The sequence below is a fragment of the Prionailurus bengalensis genome, chromosome D1 (genome assembly GCF_016509475.1).
Source record: "Prionailurus bengalensis isolate Pbe53 chromosome D1, Fcat_Pben_1.1_paternal_pri, whole genome shotgun sequence".
Lineage (NCBI taxonomy): Eukaryota > Metazoa > Chordata > Mammalia > Carnivora > Felidae > Prionailurus > Prionailurus bengalensis.
In genome coordinates this window covers 73,197,466-73,212,564 of record NC_057346.1, presented here as the reverse complement: position 1 = coordinate 73,212,564, position 15,099 = coordinate 73,197,466, and the positions used below count along the sequence as shown (strand labels likewise).

The following is a 15,099-nucleotide window of genomic DNA, read 5'->3' as shown; positions in this document are numbered from 1 at the left end:
GCTTAGAAATTAGTACTTTTTGCAAGGTTTTATTAAGTGAATGCTTTTAAAATGTTCTGAGACTTTATTTTGTGAACAGAATGTGGGAGAGAAAACTCAGCAGGGATGGAATCCTTTCCTCTTTCTGGTTACGATAATGCACTGCAAATGTTGAGGCTATTCTAACTATAATATTTATCTTACAATGAATCCAAATTGTCAGTTGCTGGAGATCTGGAATTGTGCTTTATTATTCTGTATCCCTAGAGGTCCCAATTCATGGTATGCATCCTGTGGGCCCTCAGAAATGTTAATTAAATTGCTGGAGAATTGCTTGTGTCATTCTCAGATTAAAAAAACAACAACATCCTGCAATAATTTAGACTTAATTTTTAAGTTAATTTCCTGTATTTAGTTTCTAATCCTCCTTTCATTTAAAAAACACTTTATTTTTTAAAAATAGGATTTCCAAAATCATTGAGAATCTTTTCTGTAAGATAAAATATTTTATGGAGTTACAAGATTTTGATTTATGCACAAAAGTTTTTGTGAGCTTACCTACATTTACACAGTTGCCCTTTAACCCAAAAGTTATTGAATTTTAGTGTGCATAGGAATTAACTGGGGGCTATGATCTAAGATAGATTCTTAGGCCATACTCTCAGAATTGCATAATCAACAGGTTTGGGTGGGACCCAACAGTCTTTTTTAAAAATTATTTTCTTTAAGTTCATTTATTCATTTTTGAAGAGAGAGAGAAGTACATATATGCACATGTGCAGGAGAGGGGCAGAGAGAGCATGAGAATCCCAAGCAGGCTCCACGCTGTTAGCATGGAGCCACACATAGGGCTCAATCCCATGAACCATGAGCTCATGACCTGAGCCAAAACCAAGAGCCAAACACTTAACCGACTGAGCCACCTGGAAGCTCATAAAAATTAATTTTAATAAGCATCCCAGCAGTTCTGATATAGGGAGTTTGAGGATTATGTTTTGATAATCACTTTTTTCTCCAGTCCTACTCACACAAGACTTTCTCTGAATTTTGTTATGAAATTGATACCATGTATGTCTGAAATCAGATAGGCTGCAAGAAAAAAAGGTGTATTAAAAAACACAACGATAGGAGTTATTTCCAAGAAGTATATTTTACAAAGAATAGCATGGATGTGAAAGAAGACATGAAAGAGAACACGTTTATGGACTGAAAAGTTACAAAACATATTCCAAATTTTTTTGGCCCATAGCTCATTTTTTCTTTGATTCTGGTCAAGTGACCTTGCTGCCTTATGTTGTGTTTATGAATTTTTTTATAGTCAAGACCTCAAAATATAAGAGTTTTTGGGATTAAGTTACACAATGATTTTGCAAATAGGTTTTGGAAGTTGTGGTCTATATTTTGGTCTTGGTTCATAGCAATAAGCAATAAGCCTTTGTAAAGTGTAAGGCGTGCTGTCTTCTTCCAAATAATCTCATTCATTTTTCATGTAGACACAATTTTTATACTGTCTTGTTCACAGATAGATCATCTTGAATTGTTATTTCAGGAGAGCACTAAAATTTTGTCAGTTGTGAAAATGTGTCAATCTTATGATTGACTATTCTGGTGCACATGTTGGTAGAGGTGAACTGGTGGGCCTAAGAAATGCAACATTAATTTCTTCTCTTCTGATCCAGAAATACCTTAATTTCTCTTCTTCTGGCCCAGATACCTTAACCTGACCATCTACAATGTGTTAAAGTAGGCTTAGGAAATGTTACATTAAAGTGTAAGTATGTACTTCCCAGTGGATGTGGATAAAATGTAAAATTGTAAAATCTTAGAGTGGTAGGGACTTTGAGAGGAAACTGGCATAGTAGTTCTTAAGCACCATCTACCTCTGGCTTTGTTTTGGGAAGAAGAAAGAGCAACTGACTTGCAATCAGTATTTACCATATTACACTCAACTGCGCTATATACCTCTTTGTTGGCTTGAAAATATTAAACTAGATAGTTTCCTTAGCTTCAAAATGGAGTATCAGAATGATAAGCTGTTATCAAAATGTGGTCCACGGACACTTGGGAATCCCTGGGACCCTTTGAGAGGTCTGAAAAGTCTAAATTATTTTCGTCATACTACCAAGGTGCTATTTGCCTGTTCACTATGTTGACGTTTACACTGAGGATGGAAAGCAATTTGGGGCAAAATTGCTGGTGCCTTAGCACAATCAAGGCACTGGCACCAAATTACATTACTAGTCATTGAATTTTTTTTTTTTTTTAATCATCACTACTCACACATGAAAAATCTGGTTTTGCTTAAGAATGTTGTAGGTGAAGCAGGAAAAATGATAGATTTTATTAATTCTTGACCCTTGAGCATATTTTCTAATATTTTGTGATGAAATGGGAAGTATACGTTTCTTGAGGAAAATCATGTGTGTGATTGAGTTGCAAGCTGAACTAACTACTTTTTTTCATAGAACCTCATTTTTACTTGAAAGAATAACCAAAAGACACACAGTGGTTGTTTAGACGTCTGCTTGGCAGACATAGTCTCAAAAATGAGCAAAGTGAATCAGCCAGCCATTTTAAGAAAAGCAACTGACACTGCTGTCAATAATAAAATTTGAACTTTCAAGAAAAAATTAATAGTTGGAAAATTTGTATCCACCATCATGAACTTGATGGGGAGTCATCCCCAATACTTAGAAACTTTTCTGATAAGATTGGTGGTGATATTAACAAATGTGATTTTTAAAAAACTGAATAATGAAATATGTCAATGTTTTGAAAATCTACACAACTCAGTGTACTGATATTTTCCCAAATGAACCAATGCATGATGCTACAAAATCATGCAAAGGTAAAAGATGCATTTAAAGATCAGTGGGTTTTAAAAGTAAGAGAATACAAAAAGTTCATTGATATTCAGGCTTCAAATTTCATATTGCAATTAACCTTTGAGAAACTATTACTTGTCAAATTTTGATATCAAAGAATAGCTCCAGTTGTCTGGAAAGGCTATTGAAACACTCTGCCTCTTTCCAACTTAATATCTCTGTGAAGTTGGATATTTTCGCATGCTTCTACCAAATCAACATCTCACAATAGATTGAATGCAGTGGCACCTATGAGAATCTAGCTGTCTTTTATTAAAGAGATGTGCAAAAATGCAAAACAATGCCTTTCTTCTAATTTTTTTATTGTGGCAAATATATTTTAAAACTTATGCTTTTGTGTTACTATGCAATAGGCTCATCATTGAATGATTATTATTTATTTTAAATGAATAATCTTTTTTCTCAACTTTAGTTTCTAATTAATATTGATAAAAGTAACCATAGCCCTTTGGGATTTTCAATAATTTTTAGAAATGTAAAGGAGTCCTGGGGCGCCTGGGTGGCTCGGTTGAGCAACCGTCTTCGGCTCAGGTCAGGATCTTGCAGTTCGTGGGTTTGAGCCCCGCATTAGGCTTCGTGCTGACAGCTCGGAGCCTGGAGCCTGTTTCGAATTCTGTGTCTCCCTTTCTCTGTGCCTTCCCCGCTCATGCTCTGTCTCTCTTGCCTCTCAAAAATGAATAAATGTTAAAAAAAAAAAAAAAAGAAATGTAAAGGAGTCCTGAGACCAAAGTGTTTGAGAATCATTGGACTAGATGGTCTCTAAAGTTTATTTCAACTAATAATATTTAGAACATGCAACCATTCTGAGGCGCCTGGGTGGCTCAGTTGGTTAAGCATCCGACTTCGGCTTGGGTCATGATCTCACAGTCTGTGAATTAGAGCCCCGCCTCGGTCGCTGTGCTGACAGCTTAGAGCCTGAAGCCTGCTTCAGATTCTGTGTCTCCCTCTCTCTCTGCCCCTCCCCTGCTCATGCTCTGTCTCTTTCTCAAAAATAAATAAAAACATTAAAAAAAAAACATGCAACCATTCTAATGTAGCATTACTCCTGTAAGAGATCTTAGACATTTTTCTCTGGATGCTTCTCAATGTTCCTTCTGAGTAGCCCTCAGTACTGAAATCATATTGAAGATGTAGGTTGAGCAGCATAGAGTACATGAATAGGCTATTAGAAGTAGGCTTTAATAATAACTATCTTTGGAGATTTTTAAAAATGTTTATTTATTTATTTTGAAAGAGAGAGGGAGCCCAGTGATTAATTTTATGACTATTATTCTAAATTCTTGTTCTGTTATATTGCTTAAATTGTTTTTGATCAATTCATTAGCTATCGCTACTTCCTGGAGTTTGTTTTGAGGAGAATTCTTCTGTTATGCTAAGTGAAATAAGTCATACAGAGAAAGACAGATACCATATGTTTTCACTCTTATGTGGATCCTGAGAAACTTAACAGAAGGCCATGGGGGAGGGGAAGGAAAAAAAAAGTTAGAGAGGGAGGGAGCCAAACCATAAGAGACTCTTAAAAACTGAGAACAATCTGAGGGTTGATGGCGATGGGAGGGAGGGTAGGGTAGGTGATGGGTATTGAGGAGGGCACCTGTTGGGATGAGGACTGGGTGTTGTATGGAAACCATATTGACAATAAATTTCATTTAAAAAAAAAAAGAAAAAAAAAAGAGAGAGGGAAAGTGCAAGTGGGTGGAGGGGCAAAGAGGGAGGAGAGAAAAAATCCCAAGCAGGCCCTGCACTGTCAGCACAGAGCACCACTCAGGGCTTGATCCCATGAACCACAAGATCATGTCCTGAGCTGAGATCAAGAGCCAGACGCTTAACACACTGAGCCATCCAGCAGTTTCACCTTTGGAGATCTTTAAGGGAAAATTCCTATTTCTTTGAGGAAGTAGGTTCTTGTTTCAGGAAAGCAGAGTGTTGAACTAGGTAGCATCTGAAATTGTCTTTCTTGACATTTCAGAAACACTCTTACTTTTGCCTTAGAAGATGGAAATGTCAGTAACTAAACCCTCATTTTCCATTCACTACTGCGATGTTCTTGTTAGCATGTGTGCTAAAAAAAGTTGGGCATTAGCAAAAAAAAAATTGGGCATTAACTTGGTATCATTTCCTTTGAAAAATGAATTTCACATTTCACTTTTATAGTTAATTCAAATTCTACATAATTTAGTATAATTATTAAGAAGGAAAGCTAAGAATTATGGAGTTCAAGACACACCGTTTTTGCCTACCGATGCCATCTATAAAGAACAGAAGTGATGACAATAGTAAATAAGGTTTTATTTTTTAAAAATTGATGCAGGTTGGGGGAAAGTTTCAGTTGTAATGCAAAATGAAATCTCTACAAAAATGTATTTGATTGAATTTGCATACAGGATATTTTTTAATGCCTCCCTAATTCTTATTTTGATGTATAAAAGACAAGACACTGATATCTTTTCAAGTCAGTTGAAAAAATAAATGCTTTAAAGGGAGTTGTTTTAACTCAGAAGTCAATGATTCAATAAATTAAACAAATTTTAATCCTTGACCTGAGTTTGAAACATGTGATACTATAATTTAATGTAAAGGTGAACAAAATTTTGTTACAAGTGTTTTTGGAAGCACTTCAGTACTTAAAAAATACCTTAGAATCATTGACTCTCAGGGTCAGAAGGTCATTTAATCCAACCACTCATTTGATACTTGAACCTTCTTGCTAAATCAAATAATAATAATAATAATAATAATAATAATAATGGATGGGGATAAAAAAAGAAATAGGTGTGGCTTAGAGACAGCTTTAAGCAAGATTAAAAAAAATCTAGTTTGAAAGCTTTTAAACTTTTAAAGTATAATTATACAGGGAGGTGGCAGTGTTTTTATTTGCTGTTTACTTTTGATCTCTTACCTATTTTTGGTAGAGTGGGACATGCTTTTGTGAAAATGTTTATGGTTTCTTCACTTGATGTCAAGAAAATTGTTTGAAGTTGCCTTGTAATTCAGTGGTTTTTCTTTTTGTAACCTAATTAGTATTTGGCTTCGGTTGCCAAATTAAAAGCAAGTTAGTCTGGATTTGGGTGACTGCTTTTGAATGGATAAGTAATATACTGAATTTTAGAAATAGCTTTATTGTTTGGGGACAAATTAGACATGTTAAGCATTAAAAAAATCTAAATAACTCCAGCTTACACGGAAGTTAAAATAAGCTTATACACTCAATGCTAATATTTTTGTTAAATTGTGCTTTACTTTCTGACACTTGTGTGCATATGTGTGTGTGCGTGTACCCATATTTACTTTTCTATAAATTGATTGGTTATTATATGTGTATTTTTAAATTCAACAATACATTTTGCCATCATTTTTATGTCAATAAATATACATTTATATCATAATTTTTAATGAGTATAGAGTAGTGTTATATGTACATATCATAATTTGCTTATCCAGTTAGTGGGTTATTTCCAATTTGGGGTTGTTATAAAAATTCTGTAATGAACATAAATATTACATATATATTTCTTTTAACATTTTTGTGATTAATTCTTTAGGATAATTTTTAGAAGTAGTGTTGCAAATTCAAAGGATATCAACATTAAAAAATTTAACACTTACTCTCAAATTACTATTCAGAAAAGTTGTATCCAGTTTATAATCTAATCAATGGTATATGAAAGTATTTTTTTCCCCACACAGTCACCAATACTAGTTTTTGACCAGTTTATAAATTATTTTGCCAATATTTTAGGTGAAAACATTTTATTTATATTTCTTTGATTATTAGGCAGATTATAGATATTTTTGTGTTATTGAACATTTGTATTTCTTCATTTATACACTTACTTTTTATATTCTTTTGTTTTTTGTATTGAAGTGCTTGTAACAATTCACTTTTTATTTAATAAATTAAGGATGTCCAAAAGATTTGACAACCAGAGAATATGAACAATGTCACCATCATGGCCAGATATAATAGTCTGTGGCCCAGGTTGGATTATTGATTCTTCGAAGGATCCTTGAGGAGAAAGGCCATCACCTTTAAAAAAAAAAGTTATTGGGGCGCCTGGGTGGCTCAGTCAGTTGATCATCTGACTGTTGGTTTTGGCTCAGGTTATGATCCCAGGGTCATTGTACTCCATGCAGGGCATGGGGCCTTCTTAAGATTCTTTCTGTCTCTCGTTCTGCTCCCCTCTCCCACTCACTCTCTTTCCAAATATAATAAAAAAAATGCTGTATTTATTAATTGAGCTATAATTTACATATAACATATTAGTTTTAGGTTTACAACATAATGATTTTACTTATTTTAAAAAATTTTTGTGTTCATACTGTTTGGTACAATCTCTCACCCATGGTCATTATTTGCTGAGTGAATGAATGAACAGACGGAGGAATGGGACAATCCGTGGTGATTGGTGTTCTGAGGATTCATTTTCCTAAACAGATTGTGATTTTCCAGAAAAGATGGTGATTTGCTCTGACATTTCCTTCTCTAACTTTTTAGTTTTATGCTGCCCTCAAGACCAAAGTAGCCACTTTTATTTTGGAAATGACCTAAACTTTTCTAGTTCTTAAAGAAGTAGCTTACTTTAAATTGTTTTTTGTGAGTTAATTCTTAACTCTTTGCCCTTCATAAAATGTTACCTGTTTATTCCTAAATTGCAGTAAGAAGTATGCATTTAAGTCCTCTTTTTTATAACAATTAACTATGTGACTTTAGAAGCTCATGCTTTTTAAATTGTTTGCTCCCAAAATCCACCAATAGTGTAAATCAGTTGATAATGTGAGTCAGAGTTGCTTTTAACATATGTAGTAAGATTGCATTGATATGACAATTGAGATTTATTGACTTCACATTGATGTATATTAGAATATTATTTGCCCTAAATGTCTGGAATCTGATTTGTTCCAATTTTAAATATTTCCAGAGTTAGAGATCTTAACTCCCAAAGAGTCCAATGATTGAGAAAATGAGATACTTGTTAGCTGCAATATTTTTTTGGCTGCATTTTATTTTATGCCCCATTATTTAAATGCAAATGAAAGAGATGGGTTATATTGTGTATCTTGTGTAATTCTAACTCATACTTTTAAAGGAATGGTTGCCAGAAAGACAAGGTGTGATTATTTTTATAATATACAAGTATTGGATTCTTCCAGATTTTATGCTTTTGGGTATACAGCATTTTGCTATAGATTTATTTTGTGGATAACTTCAAATTATAATCTACGACTCAGGGCAGGATAAAATGTAAGAATAGCTTATATCAGAACAAGTATTCTTTGCTGGCTTTGAATTGTACACAGAATGTGTCCACATGGTGTTATATAGTGTACCAGATAAAATTGCTCTCCTGGATCTGAAAACATTAGAAAGCTGTGAGGAAGAAATGGGTGTTACACCAAAAGTAAATTCAGAGCTACCTTCCCTGGCCAGACTCTCCTGTACTTCTTACACCCATGGAAATAGGCATCATAGAATTGTTGGAAACCTGTGAAACTGGAGTGAAGAAGGCCTGAGGAACCATTCTTTACACAGAGAAGGAGGTCTAGAGAAGAAACCTAATAGTGTATTAGCCATCAATACTTAAACCTGTCCAAATGCCCAGGACTTTTATTATTTATCAATCCTGACTGGAAAATAGAATAATTTATCTGGGTCACTTAGGCAAAAACATATAGGAGCTGGAGTCAGGGCTGAGTTAGATATTTATTTCATATCTCATATTCAGATGCCTAATTCATTTTAACCATTTGTGCTATAAATATAACGTTGAAAGTAATGTTTCCTACAAAAGATGTTGATCGAGATTCATTTTTTTTTTCCAGAATGAATCTATTTAAATCTAGTTAGCTAACTAACTGGTTAGTTAACTAACCTATATGTTTACTAGCTATGTTTAAAAAGTGTGTATTGAATCAAACCAATCTCTAAGTCTAGGAAAGTTTCTGACCTAAATTAGGAACTCAAGTTCCATTATTATTTTAAGTTGAACACTACTCATAGCCATCCTCGCATTTTGGAAAGAATATGGCCCTTGCAACAAAGTTTCTTTGTTTTCATGGAACTAAAAATGTGCTGTATTTAGACCAAACAATAAAAATAAACTACCAAACTACCTTCTAATGCATGGGGGTTCTGGAGAGAGGAAACCATAGATATTTAGAGGCATAAAGTGACTCATTGTGCTAGTTAAAACTTTTTACAAGGCTAGCTCTGTGTGTTTGAGTTGCATCTGTTACTTCTTCAGCCAGAACTAAAGTGTGTGCAAGCAAAAGAATTTTGGATTGAATTTTGCCTTATGCAGAATGTATTGCATATAGCCTAAATGTCTAAATGGGTTCCATACCTTAGGCAGAACAAGAAATGCATCTTTTCATTTTTATTCTACCTATAAGATATTCCTGTTGGACACATCCAAGATATTTTCTGTGAAGTGCATTAATTTTAACTTGTAGACATAAATTAAACATGTTTTTCAAATGTAACTACTTGTAAGCTTCTATTCCCTTAAAAATTGTTTTTCTCCCTTTTTTTTATTTACTGATACTTTAAACACCTACTTTACTACTGCCTTTTTTTTTTAAGCCGTAATGGATAGAGATGTTGTATTCCTAGAGATAGAACAATGAAATAATTATTTATTTTGATATTATCATCTTGAAAAAGTTGTTAGAATAGATGGGGACAACTGCCTGAGTTAAAAATAGTATAAATTTTAGATAGAATGTATATACTCCTTTAATAAAACATTTAATGCAGTTTACTATATTATTAAATTTCATTTTCTGTCTAAACTTTCAGGTCACTTTCATGAATTCAAAGGCAATTTACCAGTGATTTCTGGGTGCTGGGGCTGATTTTTTGTCCGTATTTGTAAGTATTGGTTTATTTATTACTTTTCTCATTGTATAATGAAAAAGTTAACAGTTTGTAAACAAGATCTTAATTTCTTTTGTGTGTGAATTTTTATTATTTTCTCTGTTACTTTAAGTGTTATTAATTTTTTGTAAAAGTTTTCTTAAGAGGACTCTGGAAAAAATACCAGCTGGTGAAAAAAGCCTCAGTTTGTGATTTCCAGTAAAATAACACAATGGTTGGGCCCGTTATAGTAAGCTGAAAGAATAAATATCGTACTTTTTGAAGATGGGGCTCAATTATAGGAATGAATTACCTTAAAGGAGCTAGTCTATATACATATGAATAATTTACCCTGATGACTTCCCTCAGTCTTCTGGTTGTATGGACTTGAAAAGTATTATGAGCCTATGCACATGGAAAAGATGTGAGATGATACAGAATTCAAAGAGCTGTCAGTACATGAGGAGATTATGTACTAAGGAACCAAAGGCTTATTTAGTAAATGTATAATGGGGGCGTTCCTGCCTTCTTCACCATCCCTAAAACACGAGTAAATTTTAAGTGGTATTTGGGAATACAAAGATATCTTTTTCTCAGGAAAGAAGATAAATTTCAAGCAAAAAAATGGAATGAACTTGAATGAATCAATTAAAGTACTTTAAATTTATATATATTTATTAGTATAGAAGTAGTTTAGAGTATGAGGCAGGTATTAAAAAAGTCTGTGTGTATATAAGACCATACTTAAGTAACTTGAGTTTAAAATATATTTATATGTGTTTATTGTTGGTAAGGAGCTCTTATACATTTGATAACAATAAAGACATAGGAAACTTGTTCTCTTTTAGTGTACTCCTACAAAGGGGTTTTAAAGAATATGCTTCTAGGAAAAGTATTTAAAAAAAAAATTATAAATTGGAGTTTAAGTAATTCAGTATTTAAGCAGAGCATAGGGAAAATTTATTTAAAACCAACTTTATCTTTCTTTTAGTAGTAGCACTGATTGGGACAAGCATTATGAATCAGCTTTAAAAAATAGATGTGAATGTTGAATATAGTTTAATACATTTTTATATATTTTTAATGCTTTCTGAATGAATAGATTATTTTTGTGGAACTATCAATTCACATTTTATTATTTGAAGACAATTCTTATGTAAAACACAAAATATTAAACGGCATGGCTCATTTGGATTAAATATAAGCTTTTAATTTGTGCAAGGTATCATAGTGAGGATTAGGAGGCGAAAAAGATGGAGAAAGAAATGTAAAGTACCTTTGAAGTGCTCTCATGAAAAAGGATAATTCTGAGGAGTTGAGTTTATCCTATTAGAAATCTGAGTGAAAGGAAACAATTTTGAGTTGTTCAAATCTTATCTTAATTGCTTTGTCCTTTCTTTTAACTCCTTTCTCTCTTCTTTTGTATCATTCAGTCATTTTCTTTTTTTTAAATGTTTATTCGTTTTTGAGAGAGAGAGAGAGAATAGGGGAGGGACAGAGAGAGAGGGGGACAGAGGATCCGAAGCTGGCTCTGCATTAAGTATAGTGAACCTGATATGGGGCTTGAACTCATGAACCTTGAGATCCTGACCTGAGCTGAAGTCCAGTGGTCAACCAGCTGAACCACCCATGTTCCCCTAAATCATTTCTTTCAGTAAGTTTTTAGGATGACTACATTTTAAAAATGACAAATAGGAGATAAATACTGGCATTTCAACCAAGATGGCATTCATTAAAATATTAAAATTAAAATATTTACATTTCTCATTACCCAAAGTCTCTCCTTTCTTATTTCTTTACTCCTCTTCTGTGTCCCCCCTCTACCAGATGTACTTAGGCTAGCTTTGAATGGAGGTGATCCAATTAGCTGAGATTTTTCTAGTGATCTAACAAAGAGAGAGACTAAAAATAGAAGGGATACTGTGGCTGTAGTTTTCATATGGTTATTTCTGGAGTTCAACTTAAAAAAAATCTTTCAGCCAGTTTTTATCTGATCTCTTAGGCAGAAGCCATGCTAATCATACAGGCCCAAAGTAATTGTTTTTCAACCCTGAGAACTTCCATATGTTAGTTTAGGGCATGGACTTTGTTGTTCCTTTGTTCAATGGTCTTAAGCTTTGTTAAGGCCATCTCCTAAACTGGAACTTTCTTATTAAAGGAATGTAGCAGGATACTGCTGAGATAAGTCAGATAAAATTAACATGGCATCCAGAATGCTTAAGTTCCCATTCCTTTCAATTACTGCAGAAATTGTCCACCACTTACACTGAATGATGAGGCAGCTAAAACAATAGAAATATTTATCTAGTTTGGTTTAAGAACACGCAAATGGGATATGTGACAATGGCTTCTTTTAGGAACTTTAATTTCCATACTGGAACTGCTTATTTGCTACATGATCTAAGGAAGAAAGTTATACCCATGGCCATGGGAAGGTTTCTTAGTAAGGCATGTAGAAGCCAGTCTGTGAGATAAGGAAGGTGGGATATTGTTTTGCACATCCATAATGAATGGGCCACACCAAGGGTGTGTGAGAACCACTGGAATCTTACCTACTCACATCAACCACCTACATCAGAAGAGGAAAACACTGTGAAGGAAAATGGTTATCTTCTCAGAAGCTGAAAGCCTCTTACACTATTTTTTTCCTCTTTAAAAAATAAAACTACCCTTGTCTTTTTCAAACGTAGGCATTGTATAAGAACACTTTGTTTTGCATGTGCATATCTCACATTTAATTCTTTATCTCTAATTTAACTTAATTGTGTAATTCTGACCATTCAGTTTTACCAGGACAATAAATGATTGGTTTAAAACAACAACAACAACAACAGAGATAGGCCATTAAATACCCTGCTTTTTCAGGTTACTCAGGCCTTCTAAGTTATTTGATAGTGAATTTACATTTATAAAATTCTGTCTTTGTTCATGGTCTCGAATAGCAAACTTTTTCCTGAAAAGATACAAAAGTATTTTATTGTCTGGCATAAGAAGTGATTATTGCTTAGCCCTATGCTTGAAGCAATAATAATAACAATATCTTATTTTGGTATAACACTTGCTTTTACAGACATTAAAGTGGCCGAGTTTTGTAAAAACTGTTAGGTAAGTAGGAATTATCCTTATTTTTGCAGAGTAGCAGGACTCAAGTATAGGGCCTCATGGTGTAATTAATTCAGTGCCCTTTCCACAAAACCAAGCTGTCCTGTCACAGAGAGAATTTTAGTTCTCTTTCTTTTGTTGTTTTTGATCACTATCTCAATCTCCATTTGGTGGTCATACAAATATTTTCAAAAAGTTGAGGGAGAGTAAGTCAGGGAGGAGATTGTAGAACACTTTACCAATTCATTTCCTCATGTCCCTGGATCATTTTCTCCTCCTTGACATTTTCCTATCCCCCTATTTCAAAACTGCCACATACCGTGCTTTAGCTGAAAGTTTTGGAATTGTGTTGATTTTCAGGAAACAAACAAAAAATCATGAATTCATGTCTTTGTGGTATTTTAAAATGGAAAGAAATCTGTTTCAAACTGAGCATAGCCCAGACCAAAGCTCCCTCAAGTGAGAATGCCTGTGATTTTCAGGAAAAGCAGGTCTAAGTGCATTATCTTTAAAAAATATTATTCCAGGCTAATCTTGACATAAAGCAGGTAAATAAAAAAGATGAGCTGTGAAAATCCACAAATAGGGCTTGAATGCCATTTTCCATGACAACGGGAGCTGCCCCCTGAACGCATTAATGCTGGGAACGTAAGGAATTTACAATTGTGCCTTCTCAGTTTTACAGTTGTGTGCTCATGTTAATTAGAGATATACTGACATTTGAAGTATCTACATTAATACACACAGCTACTGTACATTTGTGAACCGTGGCCAGAAATCTACTTTAATTGAAAGCAGTTTGCTAATCTGAATGTGTATATCCATTACATTTTAAGCTTTTAAGTTTTATATACTAGTGCCCTTCGATACTTTTTCTTTCTGCTCTCTTCACTTTCTGTTTCTAATTTATTTTTACCTGAAAGGACAGCCTGGCCTATTTTAATCTCCTAGTGGTGTTTTGGAGCAATATTGATGGAATTTTGAGAAAAAGTGTTTTTAATAGTGTCCTTATTTGTTGTAGTTTGAATATCTTTTCCCTCTCTGACTTTCTAAATTGTGGGTTTTTCTTGCAAACCTTTAAAATGGCCTGCCACCTAAATAAGGTAGGATTTAGGTTTATGGAATTTGCTTCACTGGCTATATTTAAGCACTAAAAAGCTACTCTTCACAGTCACGCTCTGGTTTTAGCCAGAAAAGCCCAGTATTAGAGACCTTGGTGGGATGAACAGTGAAGAGGCATTCTGTTTTTTTCTAATATAGCTGGGTTTCATCTTTCCCTCTTGATGTCAAGCCATGTATCTTAATTTTTGGTTTGCAAATATGTTCACAATAGCTTGATGACTTGAGGTCATTGTTAGCCCTAGAGTTTTTGCTTTGTCTCTGTCACACAAAGAAAAGACCTTACATCTATTTTTTGCAAGCTTGTATTTCTTAAGAAATAAGAAATATTTGCCTGTCAGGATTTTTAACCTAATTGTTTTGTACTTGTTATTTAATGAAACTCCCACACTTACTTTTTGGACCAATCCCTGAATATTACACAAGACCAGTTAGAAAGAAGCTTCCTTTTAGCAGAACCAGAACAAGCCGCTCTAAAAAGTTTGTAATACTCTGGACTTGTTTCATTAAGCCATTTTACTGGCACCATTAAACTGCTGAGACCTGGGCCCATTAAAACTTACTCAGTATTATTGTTAGGATGATGGCCTATTTTACCCTTTATTACTTTTTTTCCCCTGTGCTAAGTTCCTCTGTTCTTTATTCTTTCATGTTGCTTACTACATATTGTGCCATCACAGCACATTTGGTAATTCCAAGTTAATTGCTCAATTATCAGTGATAGTCATGAAGCACTTGAAACATGCACAGTGGAAGATTTAAAAAATTTCAAAATAAGTTGGTGTGTCATAATCTCAAATGTGAAACATGCCAATATCTGCAGGCATAAAAATACACTGCATGAGCTAGGCATTTCAGGGAAGGCAAAAATCTACTCTTAAAATCAGTGCTCTTGTCTGGCAGTGAAGTGTTTCATCTTTGCTAATTTCAAACAACATATCTAAATTTGATCTTGGTTTACTTTTCAACTCTAAAAATTTGGTCATGGTTATAAAAGAAAAGGGAAGTAAAACTGTATTGATTCAGTTTAAATGTTTTACCGGAACCTTACAATCATGATATTCACTGTTAAGTGGAATTTGATGCGAGGTAGATCCATGTTGGATATCAATCAAAGAAGCTGACTTACTAAGGATGTAGAGTGATCTCTTTATGATGTTT

General features: G+C 33.8%; 1 protein-coding gene across 5 annotated transcripts in view; it reads left to right on the top strand.

The window, feature by feature from the left end:
* Positions 1–15,099, top strand: part of SOX6 (SRY-box transcription factor 6) — a 619,212-nt gene that overhangs the window by 104,911 nt on the left and 499,202 nt on the right. For all 5 annotated transcript variants that reach the window (XM_043580746.1, XM_043580741.1, XM_043580744.1 and 2 more), the window contains exon 2: positions 9,661–9,732. The gene's annotated coding sequence lies outside the window, so the exon portion shown is untranslated. The remainder of the gene's footprint in view (positions 1–9,660; positions 9,733–15,099) is intronic.